Below are 8,232 nucleotides of genomic sequence, written 5' to 3' on the forward strand. Positions count from 1 at the left end.
CCCCTTCTGGTACTGGACAGCCGCTATAATGTCTCCTTGGAGCCTTCACTTCTCCAGGCTGAAGAGCCCCAAGGCTCCCTGCCTGTCCTCGTAGAGGGGGTGCTCTTGGCCCTCCTCTGGACCTGCTCCAACAGCTCCATGTCCTTCTTACATTGAGGGGAAAATCTTCATATTTCTTCTGACACATAACGGAGTTACAAATGAGTCTACTCGTACGGGCACTCACTATGCAAATTCAAGGAGCAATACAAAATACTGAAAACTACAAATATAGAGTGGTTCAGCGAAGCTTTCAAAACCATGAGTTTTTTTAATCAGTGTAACTGAAGGGAGAAGAGTCTGCTTTCTGGTTTTGTTTGTTCGTTTTGATCCTCAGGATCGGGATTTTACAAGGTGGAGGATTAGCAACTTGCCTTCCAAGCAAGGGAAAGTTGACAGTTCCTTTCCTCCACTATCAGGGGGAGTGGCAGGGGAGAGGCATCCAAAAAAGTGTCCATCTGTGAATGGCATGTCCAAGGTATATCTGTCACAACTGGCCAGGAGATGGTTAGAGTCATGTGGGAGTAGGGCAAGGGCTGTACATGAAATGATTATTTTCCCTCCAAGAGGTCTCATAACCTACACATTTGAGATGCTGCCAGTTTCCATAAATCAACAGCAGTTATTATGAACTGGATGGAGCTCAAGGAAAAGAAGCAATGAATTGTTCAGCTAAATGCATGAAGCATTACATTTTCTTGATTAAAATGTAGTCAAAATGATTTTAATAAAAAAATAGTTTTGCCCTTGTACTTCTATTTTTCTTTTGTCCAACCAAAGGCTTATACTGATATGCTGGCAATGGTGCAGGGGAGTGTTGCAAATTTCATTGTCCCTGGCTTCTGTTTTTTACCCTCATTTCTGACTGCTGTTCACATTTTGCATGCGAGTAATCACTCAGAATGGTGTGTGTGCCTTCTCATCCTCAACAAGCACTGAAGATATCTCGCTTCTGGCCCTCTAACTTCAATACTGGCTTTTCATTATCAGATTCTGATTCCAGCATGAAAGTCTGGCAGTGTTTGTCGTGATGGGAGGAATTTTTTTTCCTTAATGCTTTTCATCATAACAAATTGCAAGTTATTTTTCTGATAAACAAAAGGAAACCATAGCTACCTGACTGCCCCCATTTCTCTCACATCAGTAGTCTGAGTGGTTGCAAGCATTCGCATTGAGACTTGTGTTCTCTCTTGCTGATGGGGACAACACCCATAGTTTCAGTTTTACAGTTTAGTATTATGACACAGAATGGAGACATCATGTGCCACTCACTAGTAAGGTGGTGATTTAGCCATAACCTGAATCCAGAGGAATGTTTCAGTTCGCTGAAATTAGTGGGTGTTCTGCTGTTGGTTTCATTAGGATGAAGATGGCACTTGCAATGACTTAAAACTCATTGCTATGCTTTGCTATAAGGTCCGTAATCTTCACATCAAAGACTGCAGCTTTTGGATGTTTCCTGTAACATTCGTATTTTTCTTAGAGTAAGTTCTCTTCTATTGTGATAATATATATTCGATAATGATAGAGATTTCCTGTTCGCTGGTGGCAGGAACTGTCTGCTCTTTGCCACTGTAAGCTCCAAGTAACATTATCTAGTTTGATGGATCACTGCCTTGGGTCATAAATTATAATTGGGAAAAATGAAGCAACACCTTAACTGAATCTGTCAGGGTAACTAGAGTCACAAGGAGCTTACCAGTTCTCAAAGGACAGATGCCTCAGTAATGCAGCTTCTCCACTGTGCAGAAAAAAATATCATCTATTCATTCTTAACGTCAGAGCAGAGACATTACTCAAAATGAATACAGTGAGCATTTCCATCAATCCAAAAACTTCCACATAATATTCCATATTTAATTTTTCTCTACCACAACTGTATGTTGAGTGTATGTAGAATACACTCAGCAGTTGAGGTTTGATTTGATAGCTGGATAATTAGCAGCTGCTGTTCTGAGCTTTTGTATGGGCTTGCAATTGTAAAGTAAAATTTGACTAAATATAGAAAAGAACTAAATATATATATTCAAGTTTTGCCCTTATGTATCTTCAGAAAGGGACAATTCAGAATTTGCTTCAATGAAGTTAAAAATTGGGTGGGTACTGGCTTGGGTAGTAGACTGGCAAACTTTTCACAGTGGTCATTATGTAATTATTTCAGTTACTATTTCTCCTTCAGTGAGAGAAAACATCTTGTACTGAATATGCTGTCTTTACTTCAACTGTTACGTAGAGTTAAGTACCTCATAAGAGTTGGTGCAAAATAAGACAGTCACTACTTAACACATATGCAAAATACACGTGTATACAAAGTTAAGTGTTTGCACAGAATGATAGAGGTAGCAACAAGCAGTTGTTCCCTCTGGGTTTCTGCAGAGTTCACTGTTATCCCAGTGCTTCCTTGCTGGCACTGAGTAATGAATCTCCAACAGCGGCACAACGTAGTATTCACAGTAGGTCCAGTTCAAAATGCAATTTGGAGGAGGCATTACTTCACATTTTCTGCTCAGAGAGCCCTGAGCATTACACTTTAGGTAGTTATTGCCAGATAAGAGAGGTTTCAAGTACAACTATGACAGAACTGACTCAGCTCTGATGGTGGGGTCATTTGGGATAAAATGCTACAAATAACACTGTCCCTTAAAATTTAACTGTTAATTTAACAACAGGCTCTATGGGTAGATCCAAACTGACACTGAGAGGTTTGAGTAACCTGATCTTCCTTCCTTGGATTATGAGAATGAGATGCTCCTAAAGGTGTATATATGTATCCAAGCTAATCATCATTACTGTGTCCAGTTACCTCAAGTACTGTGTCCAGTTTTGGGCTCCTGACTGCAAGAAAGACATTGAGGCCCTGGAATGTGTCCAGAGAAGGGCAACAAAACTGCTGAGGGGTCTGGAGCACAGGGCTTATGAGGAGCAGCTGAAGGAGCTGGGATTGTTCAGTGTGGAGAAGAGGAGGCTCAGGGGAGACCTTACTGCTCTCCATAACTACCTGAAGGAGGCTGTAGTGAGCTGGGGGTCGGCCTCTTCTCTCGTGTAACTGGTGATAGGACCAGAGGGAATGGCTTCAAGCTGCGCCAGGGAAGATTCAGGCTGGACGTTAGGAAATACTACTTGTCTGAAAGAGTGGTCAGGCAGTGGAATGGGCTGCCCGGGGAGGTGGTGCAGTCACCGACCATGGAGCCGTTCAAGGAACATTTGGATGTTGTGTTGAGGGACATGGTTTAGTGAGAGCTACTGGTGAGAGGTGGATGGTTGGACTGGGTGATCTTGAAGGTCTTTTCCAACTTCGTGTTTCTGTGATTCTGTGATTCTGTGATTCTGTGATCTTTGGCTGCCATTTCAGTCAAGGGACAGGAGTAACCCCCCTTAGAGGGCATGACTTCTGAAAATAGGGCAGACGAATTAGGCCCTAAAGGTTTAATGTGGAGTGAGATGGAAGTGGCTAGGCTACATGCAATATATTTGTGCCATAGATATCTAATCAATATCTATGAATACATATAACATGAATACTTCTATTTTTAAAATTCTCTGTGTGTGTTTTTTTATATCTATATCCTCATTCTAATTTTCAGCACTGGGTTGTTTAATCTTGGAAATCACAGCCATTTTTACTTGCACTTTCCAGGAGGAAGTGCTTCGGTCTTGATCCAAAAAGTACATCACTTTAGATGAAGCCTTTACTTTTTTCTGCTTAGAGGCCAGTTATGACCTAAGTTGATAGTTAAGAAGTTTTAATAGGACACAAATGAGCTTTAAGGAAACCAAGAAATTTTTGTAGAGAGGTAAGCAGACTCTCCCATTTTGTTCTTAGAATTTGTTGCTCCCATAATTTTCAGGGTAGCAGAGCCTTTCTCCCATAATAATATATTACTTTTCAGACAAATCAAGTACAAAAGCTATCATACACAGGTGATTGCTGGTAATGGGACATCAAGTAGGAATTTCATGCCCCTAATAAACAGATTGATCCCATCAAATGCTGTCTTCCAGACCTGATCAATATAACATATGTGTTAAAAACTACTCAGGGAAAAAATCAAATTAATTGCAGTTTGCTCAGCCTACTCACTGTTCATTTGTGCCTCAGAAAGTCCTTTTGATATGACACTGCAAAGTAGCCAAGCTGCAGTTTCAGGTCATCAGTCCACAGGGAGGTGATTGCAAATAACAGCAGAAATTACAGGATCTGTTCCCGGAAACCAGTTCAGCTGGAGAAAAATGAGAGGCATAGCAAAATAAGCAATTATTTATTTAAATATGAACTGACTAAAAACATTTGATTTTTTCCCCCTAATTTTTACAATTAACATTTGTGATGCAATACAATCAGGGTAATGGAAGTTATAACATGTAAGTGCATTGGTGCTATTGGCACAGTCTGTTCAGAAATGAATTTGCCACCAGCCACTTTCCTCCAGGAGCAAGATTGACCTCATCAGAGTCCATTGATGCCCTCCACCTACAAGAGCAGCCAGATATAACGTTTGCTGCATCCTGTCTACTGCTGTCTTTCACAGAATCACAGAATCACAGAGTGGCCAGGGTTGGAAGGGACCTCAAGCATCATCAAGCTCCAACCCCCCTGCCACATGCAGGGCCATCAACCTCCACATTTAATAGTAGACCAGGCTGCCCAGGGCCCCATCCAATCTGGCCTTGAACACCTCCAGGGACGGGGCATCCACAAAACCTCTCTGGGTAGCCTGTGCCAGCACCTCACCACTCTCTCTGTAAAGAACTTCCCCCTGACATCCAACCTCAATCTCCCCTCCCTCAACTTAAAACCACAAACTTGTTGAGGGTGCACTCGATTCCTACATCAATGTCATTGATAAAGATGTTGAAGAGCACCGGTCCCAAGACAGACCCCTGGGGGATGCTGCTCGTTACCGGCCCCCACCTGGACATAGAGCCATTGACCACCACCCTCTGTCTGCGGCCTTTCAACCAATTGCTTATCCATCGGGTCATCCACCCATCAAATCCACATCCCTCCAATTTGGAGATAAGGATGTGGTGGGGGACCATGTCAAAGGCCTTGCTCAAGTCCAGGTAAATGACATCGGTCGCCTTTCCCTTGTCCACCAATTCTGTCACTCCATCATAGAAGGTCACCAGATTGGTTAAGCACGACCCTCCCCTGGTGAAACCATGCTGGCTTTCACTTGCACTTAAGGGATAACTGTATTTTGAAAAATAACAACAGGTTGGATCCCACCGTATCTGCACAAGAAATTGAAGTGCTCCCATTCCCTGAGATTATTACTGTACTATGTTGAAGGAAAAAAAAAAAAAAGCCCTGAAACTAACTGCTGGTCCAAAATAAAATGTTCATTAAAATGTTCATTAGATGTGAACCACACTTGCAGGCAGTGACATTATTTCTGAACCAAATGTGAGCCAGTTAATGCTAGACTGCATTACTGAAAATTAACCAGAATGATGGAATTGGTTCACCAGGGCAGTGCACCAGGAGAAATATTTCTGCAAAAAATCACATCCAAGGGCTGAGCAAGGAGCAGAGACAAAGAACCATGACACAGAGCAGTGAGGTTGCCAGATTCAACAAGTATGCATTAGATTTCAGGAGGCAGAAGTGAACTCACCTTTTGTTAGTGTTGGGGGATTGAGGGTTTTTTTCTCTTCATTTTATGTTTTTCTCTTTTAACAGTGACAGTTCTGGAGATATCTGTGTTATTGTCTAAATCTCAGAATAGACGGGAGTGAAGCCTTTTTGTCAGGATTTAGCTGAAAACGCCTAGATGACCAGTAATTCTACTTTCTGTGTCCTGGTCCCTGTAATTGTGAAATGGCATGCACTGAGCTATTCAAAAGACAAGATCTACAGTGGGGATTGAAGGAAACAATACTGCAGATATGATACCTTCTACAACAGTTCTGCAGATATGACACCTTCTAAATGTGATAGGTTTAACTTTCAAATGTGTTGGTTTAGTCTGATATTTTCAAAGCTCAATCTGATGTATTTGGATTCATTAGCAGTGACCCTCTCAGAATTAAAAAATGACCTTGTAAGTGGCACTTCTGAATTGATCCTTAGCAAAGGTTATTTTTCTGGAAATATTTCTGAACTATTACTTTGTTAAGCAGTTGCACTTCAGATTTCATTGCTCATCTAAGTTCAGGATGTTGTGAGTGGAGCGCCTTTATTCCCGTGTCCTCAGAAGCAGCAGACAGAGTTGGATCACTGTGACACTGCAGGTGACTGAGCATGTTTCTGTCCTCTGTCAAGTATTCTGTTTGTGTCTGACTAAACACCATTAGAGCACAGGATTGAGGAAAGGGTGCATGATTATTCTTCCTGTTGAATTATTCAATATGGTTTTGGTCTGTGCTAGCCAGTCCTCCCCTGAACTGCATTTGGGTCCAATGCAATAACCCACACAGACCGAGGGCTGTTTCCAGCAGGATAGCTCTTCCTGTGGTAGGAGGTTAGCTGGCTGGATGTGAACTAACACAAGCCCCATTGCCTCTGGGGCTGTAAAACATCTGATCTGTTTTACTTTCTGGTATAAACATGGGCTATTTCATCTTTCCCAGGAATTCCTAGACTTGGTGAATGCTCATATCTGTTTTGAAATTTTTTGTCATGAATTAGGGACAGACAAAAGTCCAAAGAGCCAGTGTTCAGGGACAGAGGAATGTTCCAAGTTTGAAGTATAAACAAAATCTAACAGCCATCATGTGGGATCTCTCAGTGAGATTGGGAAATTTTTGCTTTATGTATTCCTTCAACTTCTCTTAAGTTTGCAAAGTACAGCATGTGGTGGCATAAGATGACTTATGATAATCATCTAGTATTTATTTTTCTTGGGTATAATTTCTGCATAAATAGATGTGAAATCCCAGTTTATTTCATTATCATCCCTGGCTACTTGTTTGTTTTGTCTGTGAAACTCCTCTGCGAGTTGCTGCATCGACATTCATTGTGCAATGCTGTTATTTACTGTGTAACAGGTTGAGAACAGCCCTGGGTTTTCCTGTAAAAGTTACACTTTTTCTTGGCTGACAGGATGTGCAGAGCTGTGCCAAGAAAAAAAGCATTCCTTGTTAGCTTGGTGCGTGCAGGTATGTGTCTTCATACATATGTATAAACACGCTTACTGGAGGGACTAGAAGTGCTTTGGCACATCATCTTCTCCCATTACCTGTCTAACCACAGATACTGCAGTCCCTGTTCAGGCTGCAACTAGTCTGTCTGTGTGGGCACGCATGACAGCACAACTTTACTTAAGTCTTCACTGCCCTTGCCCCTGTGAGTAAGAACTCAGTGGCATGATTTCTGCTTGTCTTTTAGCCTTGTGGTGTTTGCTATTTCTAAAATCGTCAAAACCTGTGAATATTGAGATACATCTTGAGTGCAGCAGCATCATGAGTACAATGAGCAATCAGTTGTTGCTGGGTACAGATGTGGCTGACACTGCCAGCTTTGGCTCTGTATTTGTGCCACTTCTTTTCCTCCTGAATGCTGGCTTAAGTCTCAAAGCATTGCCCTGTTCTTAAGTTAATCCACTCTGATCTCTCCAGAATTTACTAGCTTAGCCACTATATTACTCTGGCACAGCTGTATCGTCCCCAGATCAGCCTGTCTTCTGTCTAGACAGCTTAAAGAGCAGGGAGAATAGGTACACACAGCCTGAAGCCAACTTTGTGACTTTGGGGGATTTGGGCTTCTCAGAAAAGATTGTTATTGATGAGCTGCCATAAAATCTGGTAGAGAAAAATAATTGAGAAAAAAAAAAAAAAATCTCCAACTATTGTGTAGATATTGCTCCCAAATTTTCCCACTGACAAATGCCTCTCCCTCATGCTCTGCTGGCATCCAAAGGATTTATTAAATAGTCCTACCACTTTGAAAAAGACTTCTACCTACTCATAATACCACTTCCTACCCTCCAGTGTTAGGCATTCAGATGGATTTTTTTGTTGTTCCATTCTGCTTTTGGGAAGGCTTAATATCTTTTCTAAAATGACATAAGATGTCCACAGATTTTCAGGACAGATAAAGAACATTCTGACCCAGGCAAATATGAGGCTGAAAACAGCAGATGACAATTCAAGCAGGGAAAGGACTGTGATGTCATGGCATCAGTGATGTGACACAGAGCTGTGCTGAAAACCTGCATGCAGGCAGCTGAGAGGGAAAGGGTCCACAAGGCA

Source organism: Lagopus leucura, unplaced genomic scaffold, assembly GCF_019238085.1.
Source record: "Lagopus leucura isolate 7727_CA_CO unplaced genomic scaffold, USGS_WTPT01 Super-Scaffold_100014, whole genome shotgun sequence".
Taxonomy (NCBI): domain Eukaryota; kingdom Metazoa; phylum Chordata; class Aves; order Galliformes; family Phasianidae; genus Lagopus; species Lagopus leucura.